This window comes from Lygodium microphyllum, chromosome 1 (assembly GCF_053477565.2).
Source record: "Lygodium microphyllum isolate KBCC chromosome 1, Lygodium_microphyllum_v1.1.10, whole genome shotgun sequence".
Classification (NCBI taxonomy): Eukaryota; Viridiplantae; Streptophyta; class Polypodiopsida; order Schizaeales; family Lygodiaceae; genus Lygodium; species Lygodium microphyllum.
Genome location: NC_141135.1, coordinates 31,641,765 through 31,660,759, shown reverse-complemented (window position 1 = coordinate 31,660,759; position 18,995 = coordinate 31,641,765).

Here is an 18,995-nt window from a genome sequence, read left to right as displayed (position 1 = left end):
TTCAAGTTTAATTGATATGCTTGTCTACTTTTGATGGATGAGGAGGTAGAAACTTTACATTATTCTCTCACTGTAAGTGAAGAAGATTGTAAACTTTTGGTCATGGGCTCTCTATGTTCTGAAAGTTTTTGTATGTTTGGTGTATGTTGTGGAATGCACCATGGGATTGTACTCTGAGACTCAAATAGTGACATGACTTAAACCCTAGTTTACTAATGGCATGACTTACACCCTAATTTATTAAAAATTATGGGGCATGATAAATCTAATTTGAGCTCCATGATTGTCACATAAGTTTCAATCTTTATGTCGATAGGAGTTGAGATTGGGTTTAAGTTTCACCTTTAGGCTTTAACCTACTTATCTCAAGGTTGATTCTCAATTGAGGATCTTGATGAACAAAGTTCTTGTTAAGGAGAAATCAAAATTCAAGAGCATGTCAATTTTATGTTTTCTCTACAAAAGAGGGAAGGAGGATATCATGTATCCTATTGGGGCTTGCCCATAAGTCAAACCAATGTGGGCTAAACTTAGAAGACTCCTGAGGGTTGTAGGTTTATCCTCGTGTTTTGGTGTTAAGTAGGCGTTGTTTGGGGAGATCAAGGGAAGTCTAATATTTTGTAGATTGACAACATGCCATTGATCACTCAAGATGGGTTGTTCACAACACTACATAGACTACTATTGTAGGCAAGTGGTTGAGTCAAAACCATGCTCAATAGCAGCATAAATGTGGAGCTCCTATTGTTTCACGAGGTCAATCATCCAAGGCTAGCTAGCTCTCACCTAATCACTCACCTCTCTTCTTCTAATTGGCTACTCTCACAAACAAAGTAATAGTAATCAACAGTTCTAGGATTGTAATAGATACGCCTCAAACTTGCTCATTGTTGTAGTCTCATTCACAAAGCATGCTAGTCTCATGATCCATGTGTAGTCATCTCAATCACACCAAACTCTCAATTCAAATGTTTAGCCCATCTCTAGACCATGGGGAGTGTGCATTCCCTAGGGGATGTGACTACCTATTAGTGCAGTGATGTATGCATGTGTTGGTGTGACTGGAAGATGGGTAAGCCTAGAGTCTTATCCCACACTTGAGGACCCAACATGGTGATTTATGCGATGCAATGGTGAGGGTGATATATTGTTCGAGCAAGCCTGAGATATTCTATTCTTAATATGCCCTAAGGCATGCTATGGGGAAAAAGGCTAGGGTATCAAGGACTATAGTGATTGTGTGCATTCTCTCTCTCTCTCTCTCTCTCTCTCTCTCTCTCTCTCTCTCTCTCTCTCTCTCTCTCTCTCTCTCTCTCTCTCTCTCTCTCTCTCTCTCTCTCTCTCTCTCTCTCTCTCTCTCTCTCTCTCTCTCTCTCTCTCTCTCTCTCTCTCTCTCTCTCTCTCTCTCTCTCTCTCTCTCTCTCTCTCTCTCTCTCTCTCCTATTCATCATCGTCACCACCATCATTGTCTTCTTCTTCTTCTTTCTCTTTTTTTGGTTTGGTTTTTTCTATTTTGGTGCCTATTGTTTAGGAATGGTTGTAGCATCCTTATCATGCATCTCAACACACAATCTTTCACTGACAACATTACAAATTGATTGAAGACTCTAGGTATAATGGATGAGTGCTTTTGGCAAACCATCTATCCAACCATGTATTTCAAGATACTTTTACAATAGGATAGAAAGAGCAATGCATGAAGATATAGTCACACCATGGATGCCTTGTCTATTCCAACATTCGCATTAAACAAGAGGGGTGGAAGCTCATCTTTATAAGGGGTGTGTGGTTGTTGAAAGATTGCCATTAATAACCATAAGTAATTACATATTGTAATGAATGATGGATCCGGATAATTATTGAACCTTCTCACAAATTCATTGAATGAAGGCAATAGATCACTAGGTTGGAATAATGTGTATGTCTTTTCATGCTTGGGGGCCTGAATATTAGGGTCCTTAAGAAAACTGTATCTACCATGTTGTTTTCCACAATATTTATCATGTTTGGGAGAATAAGGATAATATGTGGGATCAACTTGCTCATCTATATGTGCATAATAGTAAGTATCTCAAAAGATTTTATCATTTCCAAAATAAGTATCATCACTTTGTTATGCATCCCTAGGTTATTGCTTCATGTTGCACTCTATGAGTTCAACATCATGACCATTGGATACATCCTTATTGATTCAAGGATTTTGATACAAGAAGTATGTGACTATACCTAGCCTACACACCTACTCACACAAATCTAAATAACTTGATGCAATATAATGAACACACTTACCAATACTCACCATGTTTGTAGTCATCACTATCTATGTGCCACGCTTCATGATCCATGCACATACTTGCTCACTTTCCTCCTTGCTTCCAATGTGATCCATTCATTTGAGAGGAGTCAATGCCATGAATGAGAAGAGATGGAGAAGAGCTTCATGTCACGCATTCCTCACTCCTTAACAAACTCAACACCACATACTCTAGCTCAATCTGTCAACTCACCACAAAAGGATGGAGATGAACAAGAAAGAAGAGAAGGATAAAGCTTCACTATCCATAAGTTCCTCACTCCACATACACTTTCTCACTCCCTTTCCTTCACTCACACACACTTGATTAATAGATTAGCATGAGAGATAGAAAGCCACGCACATGAATAGCTTGTCCTATTCTTTTTCATCCCTTTTATACATGATTTTTAGGATGAGAGTTTTTCCATTCTCCTTAGACATCCAACCCTTTTTCTGGCCACACCTTGTCTCCTTTTCCATGCAATTAAACCTTAGTTTTCATGAAAAATATCCAATTTCTTTATAAAATATATTTTTTTCAAGGTTAACATTATGTCCCTTTCTTAGAAGAGTGCTAGTCCCATGGCACTTATGCTGAAGATAGCTTGCTATCATAGGCAAGGAATGTTGGGATGGCCAATGAGGAAGATCCTAGTAGAGAAGGGATGGTGATTCATACTAAAGATTTGGGTAAAGAGAAATGAACTTATGGGGTCAAAAGTTTCTCACACTCTAACAAGGCCACATCAAGAGTGGGAGGCCCATGGTTGTGTGGCAGATGAAGGCATGATGTCTGATCAGTTGGCATGGGTCGCTAATGTTGAAGGATCTGCAAGAAGTCCAATGTTCTTCTTTTGTCACTCATGCTCTTTCTTACTTGTTCAATAAGTACTACACATGCATATGCAACTAGGATCTAGGTCAAATTCCAAGTACTCTTAGAATGATGTTGCACATTTGACGACCTAGTTGGTGTGAAGTTATTGTGTTATGTTTATCTTAGGGTGATAGGTTGTCCAAACAAGTCCAAGGTGGCTTGTCGTTGATGTATCCTAAGATTGTGATGTGGAGGTGTGGGTTAGGAGGTTAGAGATAGAACCGACCAACCAAAGCTACTGGATGCATCTAACTTAAGGACCCTTAGATATAGTGAGAGTGTGTTGTGATTTTCTTTTCTTTTCTTCTTTTTCTTTCTCTCTTTTTCTTTTGACAAATGGATACATAAATGTTAATACACCACTCAAGAAGTGATTGAAGTGTTCTCTAGAAACATCCTTTGCTAAAAAGATATTTCTTTACAAATTCACATAATTATAATGATGACACAAGGAAGAAAGGTTATGTGCACATGGGGAATCTATTATCCACCATGTCTTCTAGCAGCTACATATAGAATGTGGATAACAATGTAGCTCTAAGGCAAAGCCACGAATCATGGCCACTCAATCAATACCTAGATTTATATCAGAAAATAGTGGCAAGAGCACATCCATTAGGAGAAATATGGACTCTCTTTTTTGCCCCTTAAGGAGTGAATAAACAAATATAGGCCTAACCAATGAGAGAGCTGGGATTCCAGATTCATGTAACACAAATCTTCTAGCCATATCTTGGCCCAAATCTTCCCTCAACAAAAAAATAAGAGAAAATGTAGGGATTACAATGCTGACACTTCCTAGAATTTTGTGACTCAAATTTTTATTTTCTTATTTTTTTATGTTTGACTTTTCATTTCTCCCCTTTTCAGTTTCCCCTTCTTTCGTAGGCGGAACTCAAATTTATCATATCTCTTTCCCCGCTTCTTCTTTCTTGATGAAATCTTACAGCCATATCTGTTGTTGCTTGCCATATCTGTAACACTGTGAAATTTCATTTCCTCTACACAAACACAAAGTGAGTTTCACATGTTTTATGAGAGCAAAGCTTGTTCTACCAAAGTCCTAAGACTTTCTTCACAAAACTTTACAAGTATATTGTTCTCTTCCATGGATGTTCTATGGTAAAGTTTTATCTCATTTGGACAAAACCTGTGCCAGTTATGTGCATTCTCTGACATGTAATTTATTTTGTTTTGGTACTCTAGGAGTCTCTTACAGGAAAGAACAATGATCTTTTGAACACTCAACTTCTTCTTCAACATCTTACGATTTCTTTGTAAACAAAGTTACAAGTATGTTGTCTTGTTTTTTTTTATGCTCCATAGTTAAATTTTATCTCATTTGGACAAAATGTATGCAAGCTATATGCATACTGAGCTTTCCTTTGTTTTTTTACTCCAAGAGTCTCCAAGGGTGGAGAACAATGATTTTTTAAAAGCTCAACTTCTTCAATATCTTTGGGCTTCTTTACAAAGAGAGCCACATGTATATTGTCACTTTTTAATGTTGCTCCATGGTTAAGTTTCAACTCATTTGGACAAAGCCTATGTAAGTTATATGTATTCTTTGACCCGAGATTTCTTTTGTTTTTGTACTCTATGATGTTTTCAATGAAGGAACAATGGTCTTGTTATAAGTCAACTTCTTGTTCAATATCTCTGGGCTTCTTTGTGAATAGAATTACAGGTACAATGTTTTTTTTAAAATGCTCCATTTAAATTTCATTTCATTTGGAGAGAACATTTGTAAATTATACACTTGCTGATAGGTAACTTTTCTATTTGGTTATTATAGATGTCTTCACGGAGGAAAAACATCAGTAACATACTTACAGTGGAGGTCTTCAATAGGAAAGATAGTGGTGACAATTGGATTTGTGATAAGTACCATAAGTTGGATTGGATTTTGATACACCCAAGTACTCGAGGGAGTTTCAAGGTCAGGCATAAGGATGTTGCAAACCCTAGCAAACATTGGAAAGGTAGAATTATAGAGTTCAGAAAAGTGTTTAATGGAACAAGTATAGTAACAGAAGTGTTGATCCAACATGTTTATACGCACGAACAAATCTTTGTACACGACAAGAAATACATTGCAAATTATAAACAAAACAGTAACTTTTTAAATTTTATCATTGTTTTTACTTTTACATTAGAGTTGTTTTTAAAAATATTTGCAATGTTCTAATTCAATCTTGTTTTACTGACAACTCTACATCCATCAACTTTGCATGAATGGCAGAATGTGGAATGTTTAAGCAGCAGGATACATGTTTGGCATGAAGACATAGGTTCTTTGATCTATGATAATAACTCTGCGAGTCAACTTGCAACTCAAAATATCTTTCTTTGCAACGCCGACTACGACTAACAGTGTATTCACCTTGCTATTGGCAATGTACGAATAGTCACCACTTTCAGCAAGGGCAGCATGGCTTCCTCAAAGCCTACAAAGCCACAGTTAGAGCAACCCACCACCAATCCTAAGGAGGGGGATTGTAACTTGTCACAACTTGCCAAACCTCAAAGCCAGCAAACCGCTAAAATCAAAGCTAAGGCCCATGCACCACAGTTCAAATGGATGCCTAAACATCAAAGGCCACCACCCAAAAGCACACAATCATGACCTTGCAAGGCTAGGAACTCATATTCAAAACCTAGGAGATAGAGAAGGAACTATAGGCATCGATAAATAGTCAAGCAATGATGGGTCCCCAAGATCTTATTGCAAGTGCAAGGTTATTACGAGGGTAATGCCTAGATATGGGTATTTAAAGCCAAGATGGCCAAGGGCACTACTCAAATGCCACCCGCAACCTTAACCACACCAAGCCACATGACAAAAAACACCCCAGTGCCACAATCAACTCAATATGTGAAGCCCATAGAACCACTGCCAACAGTGTCACGGAACTTGCAATTGTCTAAGAGGGGGTAATGTTACATGATATATCACCATGCAACCCACATGACATAGAGGAAAACCAAGGAAGCCTCTGTCAAAAAGTGAATGAAGAAGATCATTTTGCTCAAGCAGGCACAGTGGAGGAGAAGGCAATCTCTGAACAAATGTGGGGGATCTCCAACTACTTTGGCGAGGTCCTCTTAAGGATGAGTGAAGTCCTCTCAAGGATGAAGGATGCCCTCTCCCAAATGAAGGAAAGCACCAAATATTCTAGCAAGGCTCTCTCAAGGGTGAGGGAGCACCTCCCAAAACTCTCACAAGGAAAGCACAAGGCACAATGTAATTCATTTTATAAAAAGTGTCAAGATTCCTTCTGTCCACGTGGGAAAGGCTACATGGCCATAGGTAAAGTAGTAAGGCAACTTGCAAGGAATAAGAAGAAGCCATGTTCAGCTCAAATCATAGCACCCTCGGAAGGTGTGAGGAGGCATCTGTCCAACACCATTGTCAATTTCGAAAATGGGGCTATCCATCTGTCATTCTCCAAGAAGGATCCATCCAACATGATCTTCAATTTCAAGGGGCAGATCCACTCAAGGTCACAGCCCCTACTTTATCTTTAATTTCAAAAGATTGATCCCCCTACGGTCCGCGTTAGTGAAGAACTAGGCCCAATACTATATTCAATTTCAAGGGCCAAACCATCCAATACCATCCCCCACAAGGGATTGTATACAAACTCAAAAAAGCCATCAGGCTACACCCATTCCACCTTCCAACTACTACCCATTAGTGCCATGGGACTAGCACTAGGCTAGGAGGGGGTAATGTTAACTGAGCACAAGAAGAAAGCATAAAAAGTGAAAAAGCACAAGTCAGGAGCTAAAAGAGACGGCCAAGAATAAAATTGGACACAACAAACGAAGTAGAAAGGGAAACAACCGATAGCACAAGGGCGATCTCAAAAGCTAAGACAAAGGCAAAAGCGCACTTTTAAATGCAAGGCGTCCCTAAAACTTTTTGTAAAAGAGCATCAAGCTCCCTCCTGTGCAAATTGTAAAGATAGATAGGATGTAGAAAGAAATCTAGGAAGATAGGAGGACAATGAGAAAAAGAGCCTAGGCCACAGCCAGCCATGCAAAAAAAGGGATAAGGGGATGACAGCCCAAAAGGGATTTACGGTTTTGTATATAAATTTGAAAAGTGAATGAGGATCTCATTCTTTGGTGTGTGGCAAAGTGGACTCATCTTCTTCTCTCCTTCTTACTTGCTTGTGTGTGCTTGAGAGAGAGTGTGTGTGAGTGTGAGGGTGAGAGATCAAGGAGAAGAAGCTCTACATCATCTTCTCTCTTCTTCTCTTCTCTTCTCTTCTCTTGTCTTACATGCGGCTATGGAGTATGGAGCTTGAAGGTGGAGGCTTGAGGTTTCTTGAGCTTGCGTCAAGAATCATGGAGCTACCGGTGTGCTTGAGAGAGGAGGCAACTTGGTTGGGCATCAAGGTAAGCTCACTACATCCCATAGGATCAAAGGTGTGTCGACTAGGTGAGAGATAGCCATAGGTGTTCACTTGAAACGCTTGAACAATAAGCGGTCTATGGGTCTTGGCAGTTGATGAGTGTGAACTCCCCTCTACACTTAATTTTTATTGTATGGAATTAGAAAAACCTCCAAAGTTTCAAAGTCAATTGAATGGAACCAATGGTCAAATGCACTTGCATCAAGCTCACTCCTCATATAGTATGATATAGATGGATCAAGAATCTCAATCTTTTGTTGTATATAAAAGGGGAGCTCATGCATTACATACCTAGCAAAGGAATGGAGATAGTAATCATCAATATGAAAGTATGTTGCTAGAAAAATATAGTGAGTAAAAACAAATTTTGGTATACTATACATCGTCTCAACATGAAGAACAGAGTCATTTACTTCTCTCACTTTATTCTTGAGAATTTGAACACATTCAAAGTCCAAAAATTCCATATCGAATCTTTTGTTAATATTACCAGGTAAAAAGCAACAAACATTGAAGCCCTTAGGGCCAGCCCTTTCAAGAAGGGTAGATAACTCCTCTTCAAAAGATGGGAGTTGTTATGCTTCCTTTTTTTCTTCCTTCTTTATTTTATACTCCCTCCATTTATCTACCTGCTCTTTTGTGGCCTTTTCCTCTTTCTCATGTTGTATTGTGTCCTTTTCACATGGGTGACATCTTCAACCTTAAGACCTGGATCATTTTTCTTCTTTCTATATGGAGGCACATTTAAAGTATTGAAAGCCTTCAGATCAAAAAGGGGGATTGGCTCAAGGACCTTTGAAAACCTATATCTCAATCTCCCGAGAATTATCATATCTTTATCCATAAGTAAAATTCTATGTGCATGAGCAGCACAGATATAAGAATCTTGGAAAAACTCAATCAAAAAATCTTATGTAGCCTTCTGAATACAGTTGAGAGCTACCCTAGTCCATCTAAAACTATCAAGACTATGCTTATCACAAATTTCTCTGACAAGTCTCTAAAAAGACAGATTTGGAATTGCATTATTCAGAGCCTTCATTGCACTTCTAATCTCCTTTAGGCATCTAACATGCTACTAGAACCTTCTCCTTGGCTCTGATTTCCTATAAAGGGCAAATTTACTTCTTTCATCTTGCATTTCTAAATCTCTAACATAACACATGTTAAATTTGTCAACACAAAAAGTAGTCTTTCTTTAGTCTTCTGTATATGAGAAAATGTGAATTTGTATATTATGCTCCTAATTTTGATTTTTTTTTTCTAGATTTGGTTTTGTGAGTAATCAGGATGACTAAAAGGAAGTTTTCTTTAGAGGGAATGGAGGAGGAGGATTTGGAGGATACTTGTGATGAAAAGCTCTTTGATTTTCTTCATGCAACTGAAAATTCATCTAGATTTGTTTACATCAGAGATATGCTCAATGTTCCCTTTGATTTGCAAGAGCTCTTGAAGGATCTTGAAGATAAACTAAAGGATTTTAGGGAGTTTTATGATAGACATGTGGAAGGCCTAGAGATTGAGAGATTTGTCCATTATAGCAATGTAATGGAAGCTACCAATGCTGCTAGAACAGCTTTGCAAACAAGGTTTAGCCTTATTGATGAGGAATTCAAGAAGTGGAAAGCAGATTTTCCTTTTCATTAGAATCAACATCAATGTCTTCTTGTACAAAAGGATGTTGGATTTCTTGTATATCTTCAATATATGGATAGTTGTTCTTCAAATACAATACAAGAGAAGAAGATAGAGGATATTGCAAGAAAGAATAAAGAAGTTGAAGAGAAGGGGGAAATGTTTCAAGAGGATATTGAGAACTAGTTAGTACAGGAACTTAATGTTGCTTTGTTTAAAAGTGAGAACATTACAAAAGTGAAAGAAAAGAAGATAGAGTTCAGTGTAGAGATTGAAACGTGTCTTCTTGAATGTGTCCCAACATTTCCCAATTATCTCATCAACAAAAAGAGATATGTATTGCTAAATGATATTCAACACCTTTTTTTATCTTAGAGAAGATTATTGCTTGGCAATCCTTGCAGCACGGGGTCAAAATGATAAGAATTTTATAGATTATAAAGAGGGATTCCTAGCAACTTTGGATGTTGAGGGAGAGAATTTTCAAGACAGCTCTGTAGCCTTGCATTCTTGTATTAATCAAATTGTGGAATATGAAAAGGGGGGATACCTATAGAGGAAGAGTTTTTACAAATTCAGCAAAGACTTGGTATTGATAACATGGGATATGAAGAGAAACTAAAGTCTCCATTAGAGGAGAAACCAAAAATTTTAATAAATCTATATGATGATAGTCTTCTTGAAGAAGATGAAAACCCTAAGGTATGAAAGATAATTCTAAGATATCCATTGTGATTTATATTAGAGTATGTTATGCATTATAGACAAATATTATTGGATATTTATCTACTGGCAACTTATACTATTGTGGTTTATTGTGCAAATAGAAATTGAAGATACAAACAGCTTTCTTGGAAGAGCCAAGGGCTCAAGGCCATTGAAGCTTGGCAAAAGTCAAGGCTTTGGTCATTATATTGGAAGCTTAAATAATCAAACACTTGCAATTTATCATAGCAATTTGTCAAGCTCTCCAAGCTTACCAATAATAGCTTTGAAAGCTATCTCCAAGGTGATTGGATCCCAAGCTTTCAATAGAGGTTTAGACAATATAGTTTTGGTGGAGAAGGAAGAAGCTGTAAGAGTTTTTGGCTTCATGCTTGGATACAGTGGATCTAGGGCATGATACTTCGGAGTTATTGGCTCTTATTTGCTCTCCCATGTAGGAGATGCCAAGAATTTGAAGCTGCTTCTAGGCTATAGGGAACAAGAGTTCCTGAGATGTAGAGGTCTCGTTGAGTGGGATGAAATAAAAGATTCATTTACAGGGCCTAGTGAATTCCTTGGAATTAAAGACTCTTCTACACAACAGAGTCAGAATAAAAGATATTAAGGGTTTCTTGAAACCCATCTTTTTCCATCTCTTTGTCTAGTTTGTAACCATTCTAAATATATTTGCTTTGCACAAGAGTTTAAATATTCCTCTTTTCTTATTTAGGTAACCATGGATATAGTCCTTGCCAAAGATTATGTATTATATGATGTGGTCGTGTCTTTGAGCTTGAATTTGTGCCAAATTTGTTTGTAGAACCATTGAAAGACCTCTAATAATTGTTTGCTTATATTTTCCACCTCTAATGTCTTGTGTGTATAAAGCATTTTATTCTTGCTTGATAATGTGATTTTTTCATACCTTGGGTTGATAAGATAGATAGAGATCCATATGTCTTGATAAAATATGAAGCATGGTTGTATAAAATATGCTCCATATTCAACAAATAAAGAAATTCAATCAAAAAACCTATATGAGTTAGACAATAAAGAGATATGCATATGCAAACTTCTTACAATATAGTGAGTAAAGTGTTGATTACCCTAAGCTTCTGCCATTGACTTTTTAAAAAGGTTCGGAGTGGCACATAGCTGGTGACTTAAAGACACTTAAATGTATGTACAATGTATCAAAGGGAGCCAACTCTAGGTATCCTTGCCTAAATTGCATGTTCCCAGCTATGGAGTTGAACTCAAGTAATTGGAATATAGCTCCCTCTAGGCATAACAAGGATCCATAGTTTAAGCAAGTCCTAGATATTCCTTTAGTGAATACCCATATCTATACACTTCATGCGCTTTGTAGGATAATTGAAAAGCTTGCTCATCTTTATATAGGATTTGCATGGAAGCTGAAGCCATTGTCAGTTAGAATAGATGCTATAACAAAGATTGAAAAAGTCTTATCTACAATTGGTTTACATGGTTGTAATGTTGTTATTGAACTAGATCTTCAAAAGTATAAGGATGGCAATTGTGTCCCCAAAAAGCCATCTATTGGTGGAGTGAAGACTAGAAGGTTCCTAGACTTTCATGGGATACTTGGTAAGATAAACTCTAGGAATGGTGGCTCAACTATTAGATACAATCAATGGAAGTGCCTACATAATGCAGTTAAGGAATATGTTGATAATGGACAAGCTCGGAATAAGATCGATCATGTTGGTGATACTGATCACAAGCTTGATTCTCAACAAGGAGGAAATAGTCAAAGTGATATATGAAAATGAGAATAAGGTTGAACCTTAAACCCTTTAAAAACCTATAACCAGCTATAAACAGTGTCACACGCATAGTCCATTGTATGATTGTAAAGCTGTTACATTTTATCGAAATGTGATAAAACTTAATATGCACACCCGTTAGGTACCCAATAGTACACCAAAAAATATTGTGCTAAAAAAATGTTAGGAAGGCCTTAGTTCAAAGTCAGCATCTAGGGCCACTTTCATAGCAATCAAACTTTGGACCAAGTCCTTCATGGCTTTTTTTTTGTATAAAAATGTTTTTTTGTGCTCTTGGAACCTAATGAGTGTACAATTAAGTTTTTGTCATGGTAGAAAAGTGTCCTTCGATGCTAAACTTTGGACTAGGGCCTTTCTAGTTTTTTTCGCATAGAAAAAAATTGTGTGCTTTGGCACTTAACAAGTGTGCACATTTAGTTTTGTCCCAAATCCTTCAACAAATAGCTTTTCTCTTGCTTGTTGTCTCTTAATAACATCAGGTATTGATGTTCGATAAAAAACCCAATACAATATATCAAAATCCTTAATGCCAAGCCAGTGAGGCAAAGACAAAGGCACATGAATCCAAATTACTCTCCCCTAGTAAAAGACAAATTGTTGAAGTCGATGATACATAGTTGATCACCATCTACACAAAGCAAGTCATTATTACTAACAAAGTCATGAACTTCATTATTCGGCAACGGTAGCGCAACTCTTTCCAAGTCCGCAAAGCCCCCAGTAGAGAAACCCAATGTCAAGTCTAAGGACGGGGGTCATGACTCGTCACAATCTACCAAGCCTCAATGTTAGCAACCCACTAGAACCAATACTAAAGCCCATGAAACCCAATTTAAATGGGTACCTAAACAGAGAGTGCCACCTAGAAATAGAAACACATGGCCTCGCAAGGTTAATGATCCACACCCAAAACTCAGGAAACCAAGACACAACTATAAACATCGACGTATGGTCAAGCTGCGATGGGTCCCCAAGGCATTATTACAAGCGCAAGGCTACTATGGGTAGCACCTGTCAGCGTTCAGTAGCTATTGGTCGCAGCTTGGTTTTCTCCTTAGGTTGTAGCTCAGCCTCAAGATCAATGGGTTTGGTTGTAGTTGCGGATGTTGTGCTAGTAAATGCATCGGAGATTTGAGGGGGGCCACCGCGGCTAGATTTGGGCAGTTTGTTGGTAGCGGGCTACAATTTTGGGCGATAGATTGGTTTAGGCCTTGCTGAGCCAGGATTTGGATGTTCTATGGACTTAGCAACCTGATTTTCTTGTGGCTTGAGTATCTTTGGTATGAAGTTTCGTGTGGTCAATCTTGAGGGTGGAATTTGAGTAGGATCTTCGTTTGTTTTGGCTTTAGGTAGCCAAGTTCGAAAGTTAGTTAGTCAATTAATAAGTTAGTAAGATTACTAACTAAAGACTAACTAAGGTAAAAACTAACTAACGTTAATAGCTAATAATTTTTATTTAATTAAAAATATATTTAAAAAATCAAGAGTCGTAATCCGATATTTTTCTCGGATTAACAAGGACCGTAGCCACCCTTCACGGAAGTTACAACGTGAACAAGAGTTGTGAGCCATATTAATCACTAGCGTTAATATGTATAGTATGGATGGTCCAAAAATATTAGATTTTGGACAAAACTAGCATATTCTAGATATTTTAGATATTATACTAAAAAGATATGGAGATTTCTAGAACTGGATGTCATTTAAAAGAAAAAACAAGTGATGTTTTAGTTAGTTTTGAATATTTTATAAAAAGAAAAAATAAAGAGAGAGATTAGCAAAATCGTGCACGCTGCAATCGCTGTCTACAGACAGAAAACAACACTTCAAACAGGGAGAGAAAGAAGGAGTGATCTGAAAGCCTTCTAGACATTGAGGTTTTACCCCCCTTTCAAAGCCAATGGAACCATTAGATTTATGATCTGAGCATCAAATCACTGATTTCTCCAAGAACCCCTCCACAAAGAGCTCTTTTTCTCAACCACAAGCCCTCTTCTCTAATTCACTGTAAATATGAGGTATGGGGAGGCACAAGGTAGCACAAGGAGACCCCGAGAGGCTCCGAGAGAGAGAGGTAGAGGGATACCTCTCCAAGAGATTGCGAGAAGAAGCTTGAGAGAGGGAGAGAGAGAGGAGTTATCCCAAGAGGCTGTGAGGGAGAGAGTTAGCTCAATTTTTCCCTATCTCGATCTTTGACTAAGCCATCTTCTCTTATGCTCTCCCATGTCGAATCTATTCTGCTTTCTTTATTTCTTGAATCTACTTACAAACGATGGCCCCCAAGCGAAGAATGTCGCGTGTGGATAGCAATCCCACAACCAGCAATGAAGCTTCGGGAGAAGGCATCACTGCCAATCCAACTACGGTACCAATCATAAGTAATGTATTTCCAAATTGATAGATGCTTACTTTGATTCTCGTATCAGATAAGCTAGGCCCCATACTATGATGCTCGAGTATAGGTCATCGGAAAAGATAAATTTCATCTCACCTATTCGAAAGATGGAGCTTGCAAAGTGCATGTATCAAGGGAAGTTAATTGCACCTAGTTGCAAATGGCTTATTCTTTGATAGAGCAATTACAAGGAAGGATTGGTCAAGGGTTATGCATGGCATAATTGTAAAAAAAGAATGACGTTAAAAATTGTGCATACAAGTGTTAAGTAAATTTTACTCTTGGTCCCAAGGGGAAGCAAATGTGCAATGGAAATGTTATTGCATCTATTATTGCAATGCTTGGAAAAGAATTCCATTGCTTTGTTGGTTAATCAAACAAGATGCAAAATGCTTTTACAATCAGCTAATTGTTGGATTGTTGTTTGGATGATTATTCCAAGTACTTGTGTTTGATGGTAAATTCATGGCAGGGGTCTATGATGACAGATTTCCATGAGGATAAATGAATGTTTTCTTGAAAAAATGATATTAGGGTTGAATGCCTTGTTTATGCTTGATTCTTAAAGAATTTAATTAAGGAATGATATTTTGCACAGGTGGATCACCTCCATGATCGCACCGTGGATTAACCCAAAGAGGGCACTGCTCGATTCATGGGCCGAAGGTCGAGTGGTGAAAACGCCAACCACGGAAATGATGTTTCACTCCTAGACAGCTTGTGGGCCAGGTGGAGCTCATGACACCCCTTGCTGAAAGGGAGCGACGGATCGAAGGTTGGACTCGAGAGCTATGGCGGGAGAGCAAGAGCAAGAAAGGGAGAGACTAGAAATGGAAACTCCAATAGTCACAATGTGTGACTGGGCCTTCCTTTATTCAAACTGTCACTAAAAGAATAAAGAATAAAGTGACGGTGACGGGTGCCCGCCACCTGCAGTATGCAATGGCGATGACTATCAGTGTAGTAATACACGGGCGGCTAGGCAGAGGCGCCTTTACCCCCAACAACCTCCCACTTAAAGGCGAACCTGCCCCAGTGAGGAGTGAAAAGAAAAATAAAAAAGACAGTACAACATGTATACATGTACAACAGGATGAGGAAAGACGTCATCTCATCCCACGCCCATCAACCTCTTGAGGAAGGCAAAGCGCTTTGTAGAGAGGCTTTTCGTGAGCAGATCTGCAGGATTTTGGTTAGTCCAGATCTTGACAAGATCAATAGACTTATCCTCAATGACCCCACGTATGAAGTGATACCTCACCTCAATGTGTTTCGTCTTCGCATGGAAGACCGGATTCTTGGCTAAATGAATAGCACTCATAGAATCCGAATGCAGTGTAGGGATAGCATCAATATCAAGGCCAGCAACTAAATGACCCAACCAAATGGCCTCCTTGCAAGCCTCAGTGGCTGCAACATACGGCCTCTGTAGTAGAAAGGGTCGTGCATTTCTGCACCCTGGATATCCAAGAAACAGCACCTCCAGCATAGGTGAATACATAGCTGGAAGTGGACTTCCTACTATCTGCATGTCCTGCATAATCTGAGTACCCCACGACTCCTGTATCTTGGCTACCATAGCATATGCATATATCTTCAGTGCTCTTCAGGTACCTCATGATACCCTTCATGGCATCCCAATGCTTCTTGCTAGGTGTAGCCATATACCGTGCCACAACACCAACTGCAAAGGCAATATCTGGACAAGTGGCTATCATGGCATACATAAGACTGCCCACTACGAATGCATAGGGAATCTTGGCCATCTCGGCCCTCTGCTCATCTGTCTGTGGGCAATCAGCCTGTGATACCTTCACATAAGAAGACAATGGACAGCCAATAGGCTTTACATCCTGCATGCAAAAGCGCTCAAGGACTTTATGAATGCACTCCCTCTGTGACAAGTAGAGGAGTCCCTGATGCCTGTCGCCTCTAATGTGCATACCAAGTATGTGAGCGGCATGTCCCAGATCTTTCATCTCAAAGCTCTTCTTGAGCTGAGCCTTCAGAGCATCTAGCTCATCATGAGCTTTCCCTGCTATCAACATATCATCCACATAGAGTACCAAAATCAATAAAGAACCATCACAGGCTTTCTTTGTGTAAAGACACGGATCCATAGCACTCCAACTGTAGCCCTGTGACTGCATAACCACAAGGTGTCACATGAAAGGACGCACCTGAGTCCAAGAGCCAACACTGTGCATACATAGAGTGTATCTCTGTCATCTGCAAAGCGCTAGAAGAAGCTGCTAGGATATAATCATCATCATCAACATTCTCAGGCTGCATAACATTGATCTCTTCAATTTTAACACTAGACTTTGCAGGTACTATACTGCGATCAGAAGATTTATCCTGCACTTTGTCTTTCCCCTTATCTTTGCGCCTTTCATTGCGCAATTCATGGCATTGTGGCCTAATATGGCCCTTTTTCCCACAATGGTGACAAGTAACATCTGCATTCCTGCCACGGGATTTGCTACGTAACTTTCCACGAGACTTGGACCGAGATTTCTGAGAATCCCGTCCACGGCCACTACCACTGCCATGCTTTCCATATCCATCATTCTTGCCTCTAACTGTCATAGCATGAGACACATGAGAGGCATCCAAATTCTTACAGCTAACCTCTTCCTGCAGAAGAGCATTCTCAACATCAAATAATTTCAAAGTAGCAGTAGAGGCACATAATGCAGTACGGAATACATCCCATGACTCATTAAGAGTACCAAGCAAGAAAAGAGGAGTGACATCCTCTGCAAAAGTGATGTCCTGCAAAGTCAAGTTCTTGAGTATAGCATGAAACTGGCTCAAGTGAGCAGACATAGTCACATTCTCCTTCATGCGCAGATCCATAAGCTGCTTCAGTCAATACATCTGACTCACTAGACTTTTCTTGCCATAGAGATTTTTTATCTTTTCCCACAACTGCCATGCACTCTGTTCTTCCTCAAAGACATTATAGTGAACATGTTCTGTGAGAGACAATACAATAGTGGACTTGCATAACTCATCAAGCTCAAGCCATTCCTCATCTGGCATAGTTGCAGGCAGCTGCCCGCTCATCCTCAATTGTTTGATCTGTGACTTCTGCACCAACACCTGCCAAATCTGGCTCTTCCAATAAGAGTAATTCATACCAGCAAGTAGTTTTGAACTGTCTACAATCTTCTAGCCTGCATTATGGCGAGTTCGTCCACTGATAATGCAGGCTAGAAGACTGTAGACAGTTCAAAACTACTTGTTGTTTATTGCAAAAAATGACCCAAAAATCACCAAAATCGAGAAAAAATGGCAAAGAAAGTGGAACCAAAGCTGCTACCCACCAAGTACTAGTGAAAGTATATCATTTCAAAGTGTTTCAGCATGAAAAATCCATGTCAGTCCATACATATATGCTTGCTGTGATAAATTTCAGATTTCAGTAAAGGAGAGCTAATAGTGCCAAAATCGGATCCCAAGGCAATCAGATACTACCAAGACCAAATATGGCATCATGCGGGCATAGCATAAGCATATGACAGTCGATAAGCATGAATCCAACACCCAAGTATGTCATACAAACATCTGCAAGTGAGTAGGCACACCCCCCAGGCAACGGGGCAAAGTGTTCCTGCCACTACCAAAACTTGACACAAGTAGATATCAGTTCACAAATATATGGATCCAAAACTGAGACTTAGCTCATAAGCATACAGTGAACCAAGACATATGATGTATCATCCCAAAAGGTAAGAAGTTCCAAAGTCTCAAGTGTCTGTAACTGCTCAATAGCATGTAACTGCTCAATAGCATGTAACGGCTCAATGCATAAAAGTACCACCTGCTCAATGTCTGATAAGCATTCAAGAATGCTCCCACTGGCACAAAAGCTGTATGTATGAGCTCAAGAGCTCAAGCCAAGGCAAGACACACTGCCAATGACATAAGTCCAAGATAATACATTAATAGTACATCCCGAACATGTAGGCGATAGAGCATCCGTATGTAGCATCCATAAGCATGTAAGACATCAAGTACATCCCAAGATACAACTCTGGCAAGCCAATAAATAGCTCAAGTAAGCTCCAAGAATCCAAGGTCAAGCCAAGACCGAGCTCCAGTAGCAATAGGCTCCAAACAATGTAACTAGCATGTAGTAATGGCATAGGCTAAGCATGTCAAGACCGGTCAGACATAAGCAACATACAAGCCATAAGTACATCCAAGATGGAGCATCCAAATGCTTTGCAAAGCGAGCTCAAGCTCAACCAATGATCCCGAATCAAAACCAAGCTCTATGTCGAGCCCCAAGTGTCAATACATCACCATATATGTCCGAAACATAGCCTGAAAAGCATAGGCATAAGTATACATGAGTAAAATGACTTCAGTCCGACTGTGTACAGCTGTGATTTATTGTTCAAAACTGAGAATTTAAGCACCAAAATCAACTCCAAATGGTTGCCAAACAATAGGCATACATTCCCCTAACATCCGAGCATCAAACAGGACCAGTCGGGCATCAAATGACAATGCCAAACAAGCTGTAGCATCAAATGTCAGTGTAACACTGTCATAAACTGCCTGTGGACTGTTATGACAGTCCCAAAACAGTGTTAAATCAGTCCAAATGCTATGCCAACACATCAACCATCAAAACCAAGCATCAAAGCATGTTCATATGCCCGAAATGGAGCCTTTCCAAGTGCCAATGGAGGGGGAGAGCTGTTGTTGTGATTATCAATGCTGAAGACACATATGGGAGGGCTGCGTGATTCCGCCAACTGTAAATGCTGGTCCTGGGGCTGCAAAAAATGGTGGCCAAGCTTCGGAGGGGTCCGATTAAAGCCAAGGAAGGCCTCAAACAAGCTCC